This window comes from Hyalella azteca, unplaced genomic scaffold (genome assembly GCF_000764305.2).
Source record: "Hyalella azteca isolate HAZT.00-mixed unplaced genomic scaffold, Hazt_2.0.2 contig13638, whole genome shotgun sequence".
NCBI classification, from domain to species: domain Eukaryota; kingdom Metazoa; phylum Arthropoda; class Malacostraca; order Amphipoda; family Hyalellidae; genus Hyalella; species Hyalella azteca.
This window is the reverse complement of record NW_025943552.1, coordinates 376,062-394,447: the sequence shown is the minus strand read 5'-3', so window position 1 is coordinate 394,447 and position 18,386 is coordinate 376,062. Positions and strand designations below refer to the sequence as shown.

At 40.2% G+C, this 18,386-nt stretch overlaps 1 protein-coding gene across 2 annotated transcripts in view; it reads right to left on the bottom strand.

Annotated features, from left to right (window-relative positions):
* Positions 1 to 18,386, bottom strand: part of LOC108665119 (eukaryotic translation initiation factor 4 gamma 1) — a 78,791-nt gene that overhangs the window by 59,081 nt on the left and 1,324 nt on the right. Inside the window, exon 1 of one of the 2 annotated variants that reach the window (XM_018151844.2) lies at positions 8,879 to 9,092. The exons of the other annotated variant lie outside the window; for it this stretch is intronic. The gene's annotated coding sequence lies outside the window, so the exon portion shown is untranslated. Of the gene's footprint in view, positions 1 to 8,878; positions 9,093 to 18,386 lie in introns of those variants that run through there. 2 annotated transcript variants of the gene reach the window in all.

Below are 18,386 nucleotides of genomic sequence, written 5' to 3'. Positions count from 1 at the left end.
ATGCCCGTGACGTCACAGAGATCAGTGACATCACAGGCGAACAACGAACTACATCCGCAAAAAATGAGCATCTCATGGGTCAACCTTATACTAGTTCAACCATGATGTACGTATCAAAGATAACTAATGCACATATCACTGATATTACCAACAAAAGGGGAAACTGAGCGGCGCAGCGTTAAGTCTGTTACGTATGATACGAAGGAAAATTACCTATGCGTAAAAGAGACAATAGCAATTGTTCGGTATCATTATTGAAGAATAAATGGAACGAGATTCATCCAAATGCCGGGTGTATTGAAATAAGAAACAATTATTGGGACGATAGAGACAGGGATAACTGAAGGAAGAATAAATTAGACAAAGAAATGATTTAGTTTGGAAAAGTAAAGAGTGACGAAGCCACGAAGCCATCAGGCCAAGGTAACGATAAGGTGAGTGTCACTTATTGAGAACAATGAGCAAAATAACACAAGGTCGAATACAGCAACGAATAACACGATTCAGAGGATGGCTAGCAGGAATACAGCGCCGAATAACAAGATTCAGGGAATGGCTAGCAAGAATAACACGATTCAGAAAAGTGAGCAAAAATAAAGCACGGAATATCACAATTTATAAGATAACTATCAGGAATAACAAGATTCAGATCGAGGATGGCTAGCAGGCATACAGCAGCGAATAACACGATTCAGAGGATGGCTAGCAAGAATAACACGATTCAGAAAAGTGAGCAGAAATAAAGCACCGAATAAAACGATTCAGGGGATGGCTGGCAGGAATACAGCAGCGAATAACACGATTCAGAGTATGACTAGCAAGAATAAAACGAGTCAGAACAGTGAGCAGAAATAAAGCACAGAATATCACAATTTATAAGATAACTAGCAGGAATTACAAGATTCAGGGGATGGCTAGCAGGAATAACTGGAAATAGCGGAGAAGGTAAGTAGGCCAAGGAGACTGCTACGTCTCAGGCACAGCGACGGCAGCGCTGCACGCAACGCAACGTCGACACGCTCACAGCTGCACGTACGAATAGCACTAGCGAGACACGCTCACAGCTGCACGTACGAATAGCATTAGCGAGACACGCTCACAGCTGCATGCACGAATAGCACTAGCGAGACACGCTCACGGCTGCACGTACGAATAGCATTAGCGAGACACGCTCACAGCTGCACGTACGAATAGAACTAGCGAGACACGCTCACGGCTGCATGCACGAATAGCACTAGCGAGACGCGCTCACAGCTGCACGTACGAATAGCACTAGCGAGACACGCTCACAGCTGCACGTACGAATAGCACTAGCGAGACACGCTCACAGCTGCACGCACGAATAGCACCGCAGTATCGCGGCAACAAAAATGACAAGCGTGCGTAAAGCAGCAACAACGTATTAAATACAAGAAAATCGCCGCAGCAATATAACAAAAACAACTAAACGGCAACGGCGAGGCAACAGCAGAGCAGCGGCAACTCTTTCCCTGTTTTAAAATACAACATCAACAGGGCATTATATACATTACAACATCAACAGTACATTATATACATTTCAAAAATACAAATACATTACAACATCAACAGTAAAATGGCAACGAAAATTCATTGAAATAACTGCAACAGTGACAGATCAACACAAGAAAACAGCAACGTGGCAGCAGCAGCGGCGACAGCATCCGCCGGCTGAGCTTCACACGCTCGCCGCGACGGGAGAATCTTGACCTGCACGCTGGGACCGGGGCTACGGGGGCCGTACTATCAAAAATACTAACGCGTTCTTAATCCGCCAGCCAATCAATGACGGGTTTCATAGTTAAAACCACCGATCACGGACGAAAAATTGGCCGTTGCGTGCACGTAAGCGAATTTTGCTGGTGCGGCATAGGATCATGCCAGCATCGCGAGTTCCTGTATCATTGTAAGTTCCAGGATCATTGTAAGTTCCATTGCTAAAGTTTTTTCCCTTATGAACGATAAGAAATTTACGCTGTCTGTGCGGCAGTAAGATGCAAAAACTGAAAAAATAAAATTATTATTTATGATGCAAAGTGAGAAAATACAATCAATATTAATGAACACATCCTGGACAGCAATTTCGGCTTATAATTGACATTACCATTAAAGAAAACAGCGCACTTCTAACAAACTGAATACAAGAAAATGTAAAAAAATGGCAACGTTGACACGAATTTCTACACCGTTATCATTAAATCATGGAAACATCACCGAGATCTTACACGTGTGCGTGTGATTCATAAATTATACTTTCCTGAATGTATTTATTAATTGGTGAGCATTTAGTTATTTTGACGACCCTCTTCAAATGTATTTATTTTGGTCTAGACAATGATAAAGAATCTAGACAAGGATGTCCAAATATCAGCAAGTCACAAGTGTCGGTAAAACATACACTCGTAAAATAGATGCAATTACTTGCCCAGCTTTCATGTAATACTTTCACGCACACACAAAGCTTGCGTTCCGCAACACTAAGTTTTTTCGTTGCGGACAAAAAAGTATAGCAGTTTTCATCCATCGGAAGTTTCGGAACATCAGGAATGAAGGATATATTTCGTGAGCGGTCTCAAATGCTGATATTTCCTAGGAAATGCTGCTCGATTATTTTCTCGAGTCATGTAATTTTTTTCGATATGTAAATATTCATATGAATTCAAGTATCTCAACCAAGTTTACCCGGACTCCTTCAAAATTATCTCGTTACCAACGATCTTCAAGCGTACCTCATTTTAGACGCAGAACTAACATTAATATTTAAAAAGGTAATATAAGAAACTGCAATATTCTAATTTCTAACAGCGTTTCCCAGACGAGCATTTGGCCTCCCAAAAAATTAATTTCAGAGCCTTTATTCAGTAACCTGTATTACAACTATTTCTATACTTCCATTACTTCCATAACTTTTTTTATACATTAATTTAATTTTTATCTCGCATTTAATCGAAATAAAATTTCACGAAATAATTTTAACACGAAATTTAAATAAGGAAACTAATATTTAAATAAGTCCATCGATGGATCATGGCATACGAGCTCCCCAGTGAGCATAGAACTCAATGGGGACAAACTTGAGCTCCCCGGCCAGTGAGCTCAAGTTTCCGGTAAACACTTCGAGGAAGAATTACTTTCAAGTCTTTCTCATCAGGCACGGGCACTTTGAATCCTGCACATTTATAGGGATATTTTCTGCCTAAGCAATGGTTTGCTAAGCCTGTCGGCGATATTCAACAGGCAAATACTCTTCCTCTGTCTTGACTCGTTAACGCGTTGACTACGATTGCTTCATCTTGTACTATTATTTAATTTTTTTGTACTTTTCTAAGTAGGGTTGCCAGACGGTCATTTTTCCGGACAAATTCCGTGATTTAGTTTTTCTCAATTGCGTTGGCCGGCTAAAATTCATGATAGGGGTACTTCCTAATTAAATTTTAAATACTGCAAGAAGAAAATAAATGGAATTTTTATAGCGGAACCTACAAATAAACTAGTATACATTGAATTATCGGCCTTTTTTGTCTTTAAAAAGGGCCTCCCTCAACGACAATCTTCGCTTCTCCAGCATTACCCTTACAGTGTGAGATTCCATCTTCAATGCAGTACTTCTGCAACGCACGAGTAAGATCAAACAATCGTCGCAACAATATTAATTAATGTCCTAAGTAAGTGTTATTCACGAAAAAGATTTTGTCTTAACATTAACTCGCTTCATCGCACCAATATCGTTGCCATTTTTATTACTTGAATGAAGACTGTTTTTGGCGCGCAGACGCAAAGCATCGACGAGGCTTTAGCTTGCCCCAAAACAATAGAGTTCATCCTGCTAAAGTTCTTTTGGTCTTGTTGACAATTACCGCTGAATTAGGACCAAAATCTTCAACAAGTCCTCATATGGCATAAACTCGATTGCTTAAAAATGATGCAAATTATCTGAAGACGCCTCCTTGTCTGGGCGCAACACTTCACTGCTCGTAAGCCGGCGCCCACAGCAGAAATGCCTCCTAAGGATATTCTTCTTTTTCATCGTGGTTCCTGTTCGGACTAAGTTCGACTAGAGCTTTAAATAATGCGGTTTATTTTTGCAAATCGTGCTGAAAAGCGGAATTCGTTGTGCCCATTTAGTTCTTCAGAAATTACCTCCGTCTTGATGGATTGCATTGATATCTGTGATACTTCTTATTTACATCAACTCTTATCATCAACTACATAACTGGTGTCTCAACTAATACCGTCAAAACTAAAAAATGAAAGCACTTCTAAAAATTTACAACACCATCTGAAATTTATCTCTCATTTAAAACAATCATTTCGAATCTAGCCAAATAATATTTATGAGGACTACAAAGAAACAATAATATGACAATAAAATACGCTGAAATTGATACGCCTTACTAAGATATTAGCAGGATTAAAAACGTGCCGTTCGGATATGTATCTCATGTTCGAAGAGTGAGTCATAGACAACAGTCTGGGCACCGAAAGCGAACTCCTAATTATTTATTTACTTCTCGGGCGACTGCACAGCAGCGGTGCACATGCATGCGTACCGGCTGATGGCGTACCGGCTGATGGCGTACCGGCTAATTGGCTTCCCGAACTCATGTCGGCATCTGGCAAATTGCCGTCGATGTATTTTAGGTCGTCCGACACAACCGGCTACTGAATTTCGTTAAGCACAACCGGCCGCTGAATTTCGTTAAACACAACCGGCCGCTGAATTTCGTTAAACACAACCAGCCGCTGAATTTCGATAAACACAACCGGCCGCTGAATTTCGTTAAACACAACTGGCCGCTGAATTTCGTTAAACACAACCGGCCGCTGAATTTCGTTAAACACAACCGGCCGCTGAATTTCGTTAAACACAACCGGCCGATGAATATCGCTTGACGGAACAGTTTATGGAGATCAAAGTGCGTGCCCGTGAGAGGCCAGGAGACGCCGTACGCACTATAGGTGCCACACCGAGAAAGTTGCGTGTAATTGAGCGGTGTTTTACACACGATCTTCTGGCGTGAGCTTTGGCGACCACCTGGGACCATACTTTCAAAACTCGCTAAACGAACGTAAGTACTTACGCTCTATTTTCTTGTCTATGATTGATGGATTTTGCTAGAATTAAAGCCCGCCAATGATTGGCTGATGAACTTACGATCTCTTAACTTTTTTTGAAAGTATAGGGCCTGGACTGTGCCACCTCAGATGAGCTATAGGGCCGTATTTTCATAAATAGCTACGAGTTGGAGGTAACTCAAGCAGTCAATCATCATCACTCAAATCAATCATTTTCAATTAGCAGTATTCAATCACAGACAAGACACAAGGCGCTACGTGTATATAGGCCATTACGTGTAAAGTTTTTTATAGGACAGCCATGGTGTGTTGTAGCATCACGTTGTGCTGTAGCCACGTGCTGTATACTCCTCCACTTTGTGCTCACGGCCATATAATTTGCAGCTCCCACTTACCCCAAACATAGAATATAAGTGATTAAGTACACATAACATTCAAGGGTTGGGCAAAACGAGGAAAATGCCTAACATTTCCGATCATAGTTTTTGAATATATTATAAGCAATAAAAACCAGACATTTTATATATTTTATTGTTTATTATTGCTACTGATTGATATTTTTTGCTTTCACAGATATTTATATGCAATTGTTTCGGCTACGAACTTAATTGCCAAAAAAATCCTAATTACTCTAAATGGCAAATCTCTTTGACTTTCAAAGAGGCGCGTCGGACACACGTGATGAATGAGGGGATGCATGATGCATAGATGCTGTTGCTACTCCGCAGCATCCCGACGCACATGCACAACTGAATTTATTGTTGCGCCTGCCTAAATGATCCCTAACACATACGACACCATCAATGTAAAAGCTGGATCCCGCTTTACCGCGCCCAGTGCCAATATTGGTCGCTGTATCGGTGGCCGACCAAGGGTCTTCAATGATCGTGAGCCGATTATCCTCCAACAATTTTCAGTTCGGATTAACTCTAAGAAGAAGAGTGCGTGCAAACACACTCTTCACTTCTTAAACACACTTCTTAAGGAAATTAGTATTATTAACAAGGAAAAATAGATGCAATATCATGTACGACAACTCGAACACGCATTGCACAGGGACGAATACAAAAAAATCAGATTGCAATTCTGAGAATTTTTTTAAGAAGGATAATGAGAAACGGCTGAAATTGTTTCAATAGCACGAAGTATAACGGACAGTAACGAAAGAAATTTGAGTATTTTGCAAGCCACATTGTAAGCAAATTCCACGAGTTAGAATTACCACGTCCTTGACAATGTTTAAACAAATTTATTGAATCCTTAGAAGCGGCTGATGTAGATGTCAGCACTGAAAGAGAACTAACGCTCGAGCGAGTTGCTTCGGAGCTAATGACTGCGTAATCAAATTACGACGACCTTGCAAGGAATAATAACATAGGAGAGAAGCTTGTCATCGCGAGCTGCGTTGCGCATTACAAGGACGATTGACGATGGCAGAAATCATTGCAGTTAATTACGGATAAGATAAATTTAAAAGGAAAGAACACAAATACATACGAACGCACTTACTGACGCGCAATCAGCCGTGACCCAAGTTCCCATCGCGGCGCTTCTCGACTCACCTGCAAGAGAAAATAAAATATTTTTGTTAAAGAAGGCCACGTACCGGTATCATGAATCTTTCATTCAACACCTGCATCATTGGGAGATACCGCTTCAATTGTAGCTCTAATTCAATAAGAACAGGTAAATTCGCGCTCTATATAAAATAATAAACAGATGGCGGCTAGATGTGGTCTGAAACTCTTAAGAACATCTAACTCACTAACACCAGAAAAACTTTAATAGGTCAGATCAATGCAATGGTCATTCAAGTGAGTCCTTGGATTAATATTATTCAATTAAATATGAAGTATTTCTCCGGCATGGACATCTTCAATAAGCATGATACATGGTCTCTAGCCTGAGCAAAGTCGCATGCACCTGTTGCCGCTACAGGCAAGCGCGGCGATGACCGCAAGCGGTCCAGCCAGCCACCCAGCACGCGCACGACGGGATCACAATGACCGCATTCCGCAACAGAAAACCACGCCAACGAATCAGAAAACGATACCAACTTTTACATGAACCTGTGCTGGCTGCTCAGCGATGCAGCTATTCTAAACATGAAAACTCCTTCAAGGAGAGCAAATGACGCTGAAATTGTAATGAAATATGAAGAAACTTTGCTGGGAATATAATAAATGGAACAAATTCTGTAAAAATTGAGCCGATTGATGTAAATCCCCTGTTGCACTGTTGGAGACGCCGAGAAAAGCCCCTCCGGAACGGGGAGAAAGAGGAGGCGGAAGAAAAAATGAAAGCTACAATAGGAAACTGGAGGATATTCTGATGAGGATACAAATCGACAGAAAGATAAAATGGGCATCCAGAAACTGAAGAACATGATGAGAGATAACGAATAGTTGCGAAACAATGAAGCTGAAGGAAGAGAGTGCACTAGATAAAGTCATGACCGTGCATCAAATCAGGAGCCGGTCTGAGGCTGGTCGCTCCTCTCACTCTGTACGGAAGAGCTCGACGAGTAGCGGCCGTTCACCCGAGAGTAGCGGCAAGGGGCAACAGCCACCTAACGGATTCCTGCAAGCGCCGCTGATCCAAATATAAAAGAACTCGAGATTCCATTAATTAGGAAGAAATCAGGGACAGTTTATCTGCGGCCATGGACCTCTGAACACCAAGGTAATGTCTTTGTTTCCGCCCCTTATTCGAGAAGAGAAATTAACTAAGCAGTACGGGGTCAAAAGAACAAAGATAATTGTTGCATCATTCCCAAGCTGCAACCATCTTCAGAACAAAAAACGGCACAACCAATCTACTTTTTACAACTGTAAGGGACGATATACAGAAACTTCATCCGACCGAAAAACATGATGGTGGATAATGCTCATATATTTAGACAGAAATCCAATCAAGTATAAAATTTCGACTGTTTCCGAGGATGAAATAATGTACAATGTATAACACGCAAGCTAGGTTCCAAAGGCCGGATCCCTTGTGAATCAAGTCACGAAAAGTTCAAGAATCGGCAACAGGCCATGGGCCTATTTCTTCAACGCCGACACTTCTATTCTATTCTATTCTAGACAAATAAACCGTGAAGAGGAACAGGTTCGCATGGAATTCGAAAGCAAAGCGATGTGTGGTCATGACTGGGGGAGGGGTCGGCGGCCTCATGGGTTGCGGATGACGAGTTGGAATGCATGAGTCCTTGAGAGCGCCGCCGCTGCCTGCAGGAACAACTTTTGCGCTAGGGTAAGCTAGTCAACTTGCTGGTGGACTAGCAGGTCGGCGCTTGAGCCGCGGGACCTCTAGAATGCAGATCAGGTCAGCCCTAGTGAAGCAAAGGTCTCCTGCTCTAGTGATGTTAGGGTGAGCTGAATAGCCTAGGACCTCTAGAATGCAGATCAGGTCACCCCTAGTGAAGCAAAGGTCTCCTGCTCTAGTGATGTTAGGGTGAGCTGAATGGCCTACCAAGTCGTCACTAGAGCCGCTAGTACCTCTAGAACGCAGTCGAGGTCAGCCCTAGTGAAGCAAAGGTCACCCATAACTAATTGATCACGGTGATTGGATCAGTTAGTAAGGTATCACCGAGCAGGTACGCTCGTCCAGCACATAATGAAAAAAAAAAACAAAGAATATCAAACTAAAAATATGAAATGTTATAGTAGTGAAGTATATTTCTACAGGAGAAAATTACGAGGATCGCATCAAAAAAGTTCAACTATTAAAAGGAAGTAATTGCATCGTAAACAAGGAAATCATTTTAAAACAAAACACAAACCTTATCAATATGCTCAATGTTTCCAGATGAAGCTGGCTCAGCGAACGTTTATTTATTATTCAACGCCCGTAAACATCACTTATGAAGTCTTCGTTCCAAGTTGTTACTAAAACAATTTATAGGCAAAAAATATTTTATTTCCTCGCCCGTTAGAATATTAAATAACTACTTCGGTGACACATACAATTAACTTGTATAAACTCAAAGATAACGCACTCCTCGGAACTATAGGCTAATGGCATTGCCTAATTAGTGGTTTGTATGCAAGGCATAGTAGATATTAGGAAAATATTTATATCACGGCTTAAAGATTACTCCAGAAAACTGGAAATTGTCCATAATTGAGCAATTAAAGTTTGTGAATTGATCACAAACTTGAGCGAAACGCATTTCCACATAAGGGTCGCATGTTTCATCATCATTGATCAGGAGACAAGCAACCCATTGCGTGCTTTATGGAAAATGGTGAACATTTAATTGCCATCAAACGGAACACCATTTGAAATTATTATTTTATTTTGACGTCTACGTATCTGATTCACCGCCTCAAAACAAATACTTCCATTACTGGATTCCTTGAATTATCAAGGTAACAAAACTGTTATATGTAGAAAATGAACAGCGTCCATGTCTAATTCCAAGTCCCGCAACACACCGACCAGTTCTGAGCACTGAAAAACTTTCACTTCGCGAAGCCCCATAGGAGTTGAAGGGTTTCCGACAAGCTTGATTTACAAGCTCAATATTGTTTTAGGTATTGACTTTGATGGAAGAGAAAAGGTAGGAAATATTGTTAAGCATTCTCTAGTTCCCTAATGAAAACTTTCGAATTGATAACTTGCTTGTCATTTAAATACTTTCCGACATTGTAAGTACGAGGTCCCATTAAAAAAATCCAATGTTCGTACAGGGCGAGCAGAAAAAAAAACAACAATCGCAACATTGAAACTTCAATTATCCTATTCAAATCCGCTCTAAAAGCGTGAAGCAATGAAGTTATCGTTAAACGAGTGATCGTCTTTTATAAGTCTAACGCACTCAAGGTTCATCGCGCTCTATTTCTGACCGTTCAACGGCAACGTTAGCAACCGAACAGCTTGAGGTTGTCGCACATCATGACGAACTCCATTTTACGAACGTGGCACGAGCGTCAAGCACACGGTCAAGAGTGAATCCAGAGCAGAGATATATAGAGAAGAACCAACACTTATGAGGCTTTCTTGTGCCGCCACATTCACTGCAAAGCTGAGAAAATAGCCGCACAGAGCGCAACCTGCTCGTAACCAACTGAAGCTCTTGCAACAGGTCTACTGAAGGGAACGTGTCGCTACGCTGCAGCCAGCAGCACAGGCACAGTTGGCTAGCTGCTCGGAAACGAGTGTGCCCCTTGCATGCTGGCGCTACAGCTTCAGGGGAATAACAGCTGATATTTCTGTCACGAAGTGGGAGCGTTTAGACGACAATTAAAGTCACTAACGAGCGATTCATGCCATGACGGCAGCATACCGTTCATGAATACACACGGTAGACGGATAGTAAAGTTATTTTTGCGATTAGAGGCATTAAATACTTCGGTACTGTGTTGAAAGTGTGTTGTTGAATACGCGGACCACAGCCAAATGATAACAGTGAAACTGTAACAAAAACCTTAGCCGTCGTTATAAAAATCACATTAATTCAACACCATTCACATTAATTCATGTCTCAAAAATATGGCAAAAAGGGCACAACTCCTCGAAAAAGTATTTCAACAAAAGACAATGAAAAGATTAATTTAAATCAGAATATTCAGTAAATTTTCGTTAATTTTGTGGAACATAAATCGTAAACGTTGCCTTCAGTCGTATCCAGAATGTATCGAGTCAACGGTACTTGAATGCTCTACAGTATTTGTTGGAACTACATGCAAAGCTAGCCAGGCAAGATTCAGAACTTGCGTCCCACATTTAAAAGCAAGTTTTCGGAATTATTTTCCAGTAGTTTATCCACGAGTTTCTAAGTAGAAGATTACATATAACGTGTAATATGATCAGTTGAGAATACAAAGGTTCGAATGAAAAAACGATCTACTGCTTGTTTGAAAAAAAAACGGATTTTACAAGAGGCTAAGCCAGGGATACATTTAAAACGTTTGATGAATAACATGACTTGAATTTGAGATAGAAATGAACATAAGAGAGTGGATGATCTATTTTCTTAGGAAAACTCCAATGAGTAAAAAAACAGCAGAATGAATAAAAATGTTTTCGGAAGGAAAGCTAAAATTTAATTTCTTCTAATTAACATACTTTTTGTCAAAAAATAACGCTATGATGAAAGAAAAAGTCTCTCGACCATTTATAATTGACGTCATTTTAGCATTTAGACTGATTTCTGCGTTAATTATTATTTTTTTACGAAACATTTATCGTGGCGTCTGATTCACACGAACTTCGAGGGTACGTCACACATAACATTAATAGCAAGCAAAAAATAAATAGACACAAGAAAGTATGGGAACGGATAAAATGACTAAGCATTAGATTCACAGGCTCTACAAAATAGTTCCGCCTCGCGACAGGGAAAAGTGAGCGAAAGCAAATTTTTGTATGAAAGAGTTAAGCGCGAATAGGACTTCGTTATGAATAGCGGGCACAAATAAAATTTCGTGCGGATCGCGGACAAAATTAGAATTTCGTGCGGGATCGCGGACAAAATTAGAATTTCGTGCGGTATCGCGGACAAAAATACAATTTCGTAGGGGATCGCGGACAAAATTAGAATTTCGTGCGGCATCGCGGACAAAAATCGAATTTCGTGCGGGATCGTGGACAAAATTAGAATTTCGTGCGAGATCGCGGACAAAATTAGAATTTCGTGCGGGATCGCGGGCAAAAATAGAATTTCGGGCGGGATCGCGGACAAAAATAGAATTTCGTGCGGGATCGCGGACAAAAATTAAAATTTCGTGCGGGATCGCAGGCAAAAATAGAATTACGTGAGGGATCGCGGACAAAATTAAAATTTCGTGCGGGATCGTGGACAAAATTAGAATTTCGTGCGGATCGCGGACAAAATTATAATTTCGTGCGGGATCGCGGACAAAAATACAATTTCGTGCGGCATCGCGGACAAAAATAGAATTTCGTGCGGGATCGCGGGCAAAAATTGAATTTCGTGCGGGGTCGTGGACAAAAATAGACTAGTGTGTTGGATCGTTGGCCAAAATAGGATTTCGTGCGAGATAGCGGGCGCACAAATAGAATTACATGCGAGATGGTGAACGAAAATAGAATTGAGCACAGAATAGTGAGCAAAACTTCGATCTTCAAGTATCCCGAGTACGTATGCTGACCCGCAGTTGCTTCAATCGTATCGTTTCCTGCACTGAGATTTAATTACCTCCAACAGAAAAATAATTCAGGATTTCTGCAGTGATCACATGGACGACGAGGAGGTGTGAAGCATTCAGAGGGAGAGCACTGCAGTGATCACATGGACGACGAGGTGTGAAGCATTCAGAGGGAGAGCACTGCAGTGATCACATGGACGACGAGGTGTGAAGCATTCAGAGGGAGAGCACTGCAGTGATCACATGGACGACGAGGTGTGAAGCATTCAGAGGGAGAGCACTGCAGTGATCACATGGACGACGAGGTGTGAAGCATTCAGAGGGAGAGCACTGCAGTGATCACATGGACGAGGAGGTGTGAAGCATTCAGAGGGAGAGCACTGCAGTGATCACATGGACGACGAGGTGTGAAGCAGAGCGTGGCAAAGCTGCGGCCGCTTCTGAGGCGAGCCAGCGTCAAACATTCCTCGAAGAGAACGTGCTCTCGCTGCAACCTCAGCTCTCATTCTCAAAAATTTCCACCACGATCGCAAATTTAAACGAAGTGGCTAATTCGTCTTTCGTGTCCGTAGCAATGGTAAACGAATCTTTAACTGAGTTTAGTAAATAATATTTATTCATTTGACACTAGTACAAGCATCTACCGCCACGATCGGTATTGAGTTCAAACGGTTCACGCTGTTACAATAAGATGACTAAAGAATTTCAATGAATCATTTATGTTTAAAGTTTCGGTGTATAAATTCAATTCGAGGTCGGGCGAGCTTGGACGCATTGCGTCTTCCGGTCCTCCAAGACGAAGTCTCATAAAATTTGAATTCTTGTGTAAATAATTAGTTACTCCGAAACTTGCGTTCTCATGATCATAAACACTTTAATATGCGTAAGTAATCAAATCGTGATAACTGCGTGCTCGTTTAAATAAAGCACAGCCCAGGTACTTGATTGATTTGAGTTTCCATTTTCACCCGGGACATAATTTCCGTGATGATACATTAGGATCGCATTCAGTGAAGATATAATTGACATAGCGAGACGTATAGTTAGGCTACGCGTATTCTATTCTACGTCGTCGAAATGCAAATGCGTTTTATCTTAACTTTAATATACTAAATTATGCTGGATTATCAAGAAGCGTATCACGAAGAGATTCGTCACAAATTATATGCATAATGCTCAATGCTGTCAATAAAAGTTAGTATTTGCCGCTGCAGGTTTGTCAAATTTTTCCCTTAGGCCTGGGCTTAGCGGGCTGGTCTAATCTACCGGTACTCGAAATCTGGCAGTAAAACTAGCGCCATATGAATGCTTGATATTAGTTCTCAACTGAAACCAATTTCTGGCAGGACACATTTGGTAGTCAATCGAGATTACGAAGCGAACCCAAGAACCTAGTTTAACTTGGTTCAAGCCAAGGGATTGCGGTGATAGGCTCGGTCATCCACGCCCAATACATTCAATTATTAAAAAATGGCTGTTCTGATTTCAACATACAATTTAACTACAAACATTTCTGACCGAGAAAGTCTTTAGGGATTCCATACACTTAATTTTTAATGACGTCCCGGCCTGTCACAACTCACCGAAAAACTGACGACCGCTGTGCCCATAAGGATACCGCGTGTAGGGGCTGAAGTAATTGCGAACACCACCTGCAACCATCGTCGACATTCGGGGTCTGGTGTTCGGGAGAACATGATTCCCCGAAGACATGGATAACATGCGAGCCACACCACTGCAGCTCAGGCAGTTCGGCGTCCGGCTACAATCGAGCAAAAAAACTGGATTTACTGCCACTAAAGGCTGCTCCACTGAACTCTTGCAAGGCCGATCGCAACTCTTGAGCTAGTATAAGAATTTCACTTCAATAAATTCGGATTCTTCTGACACAGAATGCACCGCATCATCGATTCAACCGGCCAAACTCGAGCGCGTGATGTGGCGGAAAGGAAGTCAAAGTTTGGGATTTTTCTCAGTATGCATGCTTTTGTCAGTAATCGTGAACACTGAGTACTGATTGTTTTATTAAATGTGATAAATGCTTGCCTATTCATTAGAAATATTTTATAAGACTAATATTAAGAATTAAACTTCATTAACCTTTATGTATAACCGTCAGTCCCATGCCTTTAAAATATTGTTGGATATTTAATATTAGGCATGGTAAAATCTCACCCTTCTTAATGAGTAAGCCGAATTTACGCTTACTAAAAATCGTTCTGCAAATCGTTTATCCTAAATATATTCAAGGTAAAGCCTATTTACATCACACCTAAATTATTTGCACTGACTGATTAAAATGTTGTCTCTGCCACCAACCGGGAACTTCTTCCTCAGTTTCAACTGTACCCATGAGACAGCTCTTCATCGCACTAGTACTACTAATCGTGACCGCTGCATTCTAATTGACTCAATTCGTAAAATAATACCTCTTCGTTCGTCATTATATTATCATCTATAGTGCCCGCCGAATCTAAATTAGCATTATTCGTAAGATAATACCTCTTCTTTAGATACTATGTTTCCTAATTGGCTTAATGTGCAGTGTAAAACAATACAAATCAAGTGAGCAATCCCTTAAGCTTCGTGAAAATTTTTCGAAACGCATAGAAGACCAGTATGCATTTTTTTAATCATGCATCACTTTCATAATCTGTGAATCGTTGAAAGGGAGCCTAAATTTTTCACTTTTTTGTAAGGATTATAGCCGATACATTTCGAACGTTCATTACTGAATTTTCTACCACCACTCAAAATAATTATTGGAAAGATAGTTTGGACAATTTGCACTTCGCTGGTTCACGCATCAAATTGAAATAGAAAAGTTTCAAGATTTACAATATCGGTGTGGGTCTTTTGGCCGGCTAAATTTACACGAAGAACGCTAGATGTTTTTGCGATTAACTCAGCTTATTTTAAAAGATTCCAATATGGTTTACTGATATCAAGATCACCTATTATTCTGTCAGAATTGCGTTGATTCTAGTAGAAGCACAACCAACTTTCCATGTCTAAAATTTCTCATTTCTAACGACCTCTTCATAAAAAATGAGTCTTGCAGGATTTTTCTAAGTAATATTCTGTCAAAAATTGCATTTGTATCAAATATTTAGAATTTCTGGCATCGTTCTAAATATTGTATGTATAGCCTTGTAGAATTTTACTACAGGACATTCTGATTGCTTTTTAGGGCAAGCTTCTCGTCGTTCACTCAGGTCTACCAATCGGAGTCTCTGCAGTAGATAACCCAGCACAATTAACAGTAGATAACTCAGCGTAGTTAACAGTAGATAATCCATCACAATTAACAGTAGATAACCTAGCACAATTAACAGGTCTACCAATCGGAGTCTCTGCAGTAGATAACCCAGCACAATTAACAGTAGATAACTCAGCGTAGTTAACAGTAGATAATCCATCACAATTAACAGTAGATAACCTAGCACAATAAACATGTGATCGCTCCTCTAACAACGTCACAAAAGTCAAGAAAGAAGGCAACCGTGTTATTGTTGCTCGTCTACAATGGCGAGGCACGTATATGCGAATGAATCACAAAATAGAACTGGGCAAATTTATTAAAACAAATTACGCCAAGTGAAATGTATGTGATGAAGATAGCATTCAATTTATAGATGATTTATAAGTAAAATATTGATACATTATCTCAGAGAATGTAAATACTGTCCATGGGTGGCACCGTATCCAGTAATAACCGCATGCGAGGACGCTTAAAATCAAATCTATCATTAACAATGGTTAAGAAAAAACTTCGTCGTAACATTATATAAAATTAAAATGGTTTCGAAGACCGGGTTTAGTCTAAACAAGTGACTCCCTAACTATGAGGCTCGACCCAATCTTGGGGCGCGAACATGGTGGTTCATGGCAAGGCGGAGGAATTATATATTTATTTTCATTCTGATCTATACAATGTTTTGTTCCTCGGCAGTACAAATAATTGCGGCTACCTTGTAACAACGACAATAACCCAAGAAAGGGGTAAGTCATGGTCCAAGTAGCGATGCACTTTTTAAACCCTGCGTAAGTCATCTTGACCAAGTTTTGTCCGCCGAAAGGGCGTGGACACTATTTGGACAATACGAACCATTGATGTTTATGAGTGCAATAAGAAGGAATGACTCAGTCTTGCGGCTGCATTCTCACACTGAAAAGAGTGATGCTGGCGTTCGTAGCCGCTCCGTGTTCCTTTAGGTTATGTTGATTAGTGCAGTACCAGAGCTGAATGTCAGCAAGGCTACTGATGCCACTCGGAGAAAAATTCAGTAAGCTCATAAGTTGTTCAAGCATACAAAGTTGATGAGGCAGCTTGTTGCAGCTATACGTAATATGCGTATCATAATAAGTGATGAGTTGCCTTGCATCTACGCACAATCGAGGCGAAGACAGTCGAGTTCCTGGTAAACGATGATCAAATTGATAACGGCATTCAAAAATAAAATATCGGTATATATAAGTTATCTTCTCAATCCCAAAATTACATCTATAAGAAACGATCGCACATCGGTCAGGGTTTAACGTACATAGCATCAATTAAAGAAACTAACGAGTATAGCTTCCTTTCCGAACGTGTACGTATATAAATGCAAGGTTGCTACTTTCACTGCCACCACGATCGAAGCTCACAAATGAAAGCACGGACATTTAAATGCCTTTAGTACACAGCCAACTCTATAATCTCCGCGTAACTCACGAGTATTCTTCTTTAATAAAAAAATTTTGGTAGGTCGAAACGGCCTGCGTTTGACTGGGTGCGGTATAAATACATAGATTGAATCCTAATAATTGTGCAATATGTTAATGCATTGAATAGATATTCCCACAAAGCTCAAACTTTAATCAAAAAGGGGCATTTTATAAGGCTTATAAACATCGCAGTCTGTGCTGTGTTCAAACTTAATACGAATGCACAACTGAACAAGTGTTTTGTACTGAAACTGCCTTCCTCCCACAACAAGAGGCTGAGAAAAATGTAAAATTGGTACCTACCGCAAAGGAAATGATGACTGATACTGGAAGGTGCTTCTGCCACAACATGTCCTTAATCAAATTAAACAATTCGAAGAAATCTTTGTATTAAGCATCAATTATCACCAATAAGTTCTCTTCTTGAACAGCAATGATTCATTATAATCATGGGTTTGATGTTATTGTAATTACCATAAAACATATGGATAACATAATAGTTTGGAAGCTGTGCCTACATGCCACACAAACTGAACATATACTAATTTCTACCATCAGATCTAAGACAGCATTTTAATCAACAACACAGCTTACTAAAACAATTGAGGAATAAAATATTATGATATACTAGTTACAATTACCTCAAGGACTTACAATTATTATTATAAATTTCCTCATTAATATCCCAATTATTCAGGGAATCATCAATAAGAAGTTAAATAATAATCCCAAAATTTAGCAATATTATCTATTTAAAACTCAAATAGCCCAATCACAGAATAGAGTATTTATCCACAGGTGCTTGTATCAATTCAACTATCTGCATAACCAATAGAAATATCAATGACTAAATTTGTTAAACTTTTGAATCCTTGTACTTGAATAGCAGGAGCAATATTTCTACACATTTAGATCCCTAAAGTCATCAGGCCAGTCTTAAAAGTCCAATTTAACTATTAAATTTGGTCACTACTTTTCAGGAAGCATACATAGCTAATAAATGCTGTCTAGTTGCTATAAAGCAATACTTTTTGCTTGAGTCAGATGTAAGAGCTTCCGCACTCTTGTTTAAAAAAAGTCTTGAGAAAAATTGCTCAAAATGCTACACTTTACCAAGATAAAAGATGGTTCATTCAAAATTAATTAAAAATCCAATTATTTGGTATGAATATGTGCACATGCTTGCACTTTTTTGTCAGAATTACAACAGTTCAATTTTGTACTGCTAAGTTGGGTGATGGCATGAAGCAGTTCAATGGGTGATGGTATGTAGCAGTTCAATGGGTGATGGTATGTAGCAGTTCATTGGGTGATATGTAGCAGTTCAATGGGTGATGATATGTGGCAGTTCAATGGGTGATGGTATGTAGCAGTTCAATGGGTGATGATATGTGGCAGTTCAATGGGTGATGGTAAGAAGCAGTTCAATGGGTGATGGTATGTAGCAGTTCAATGGGTGATGGTATGTAG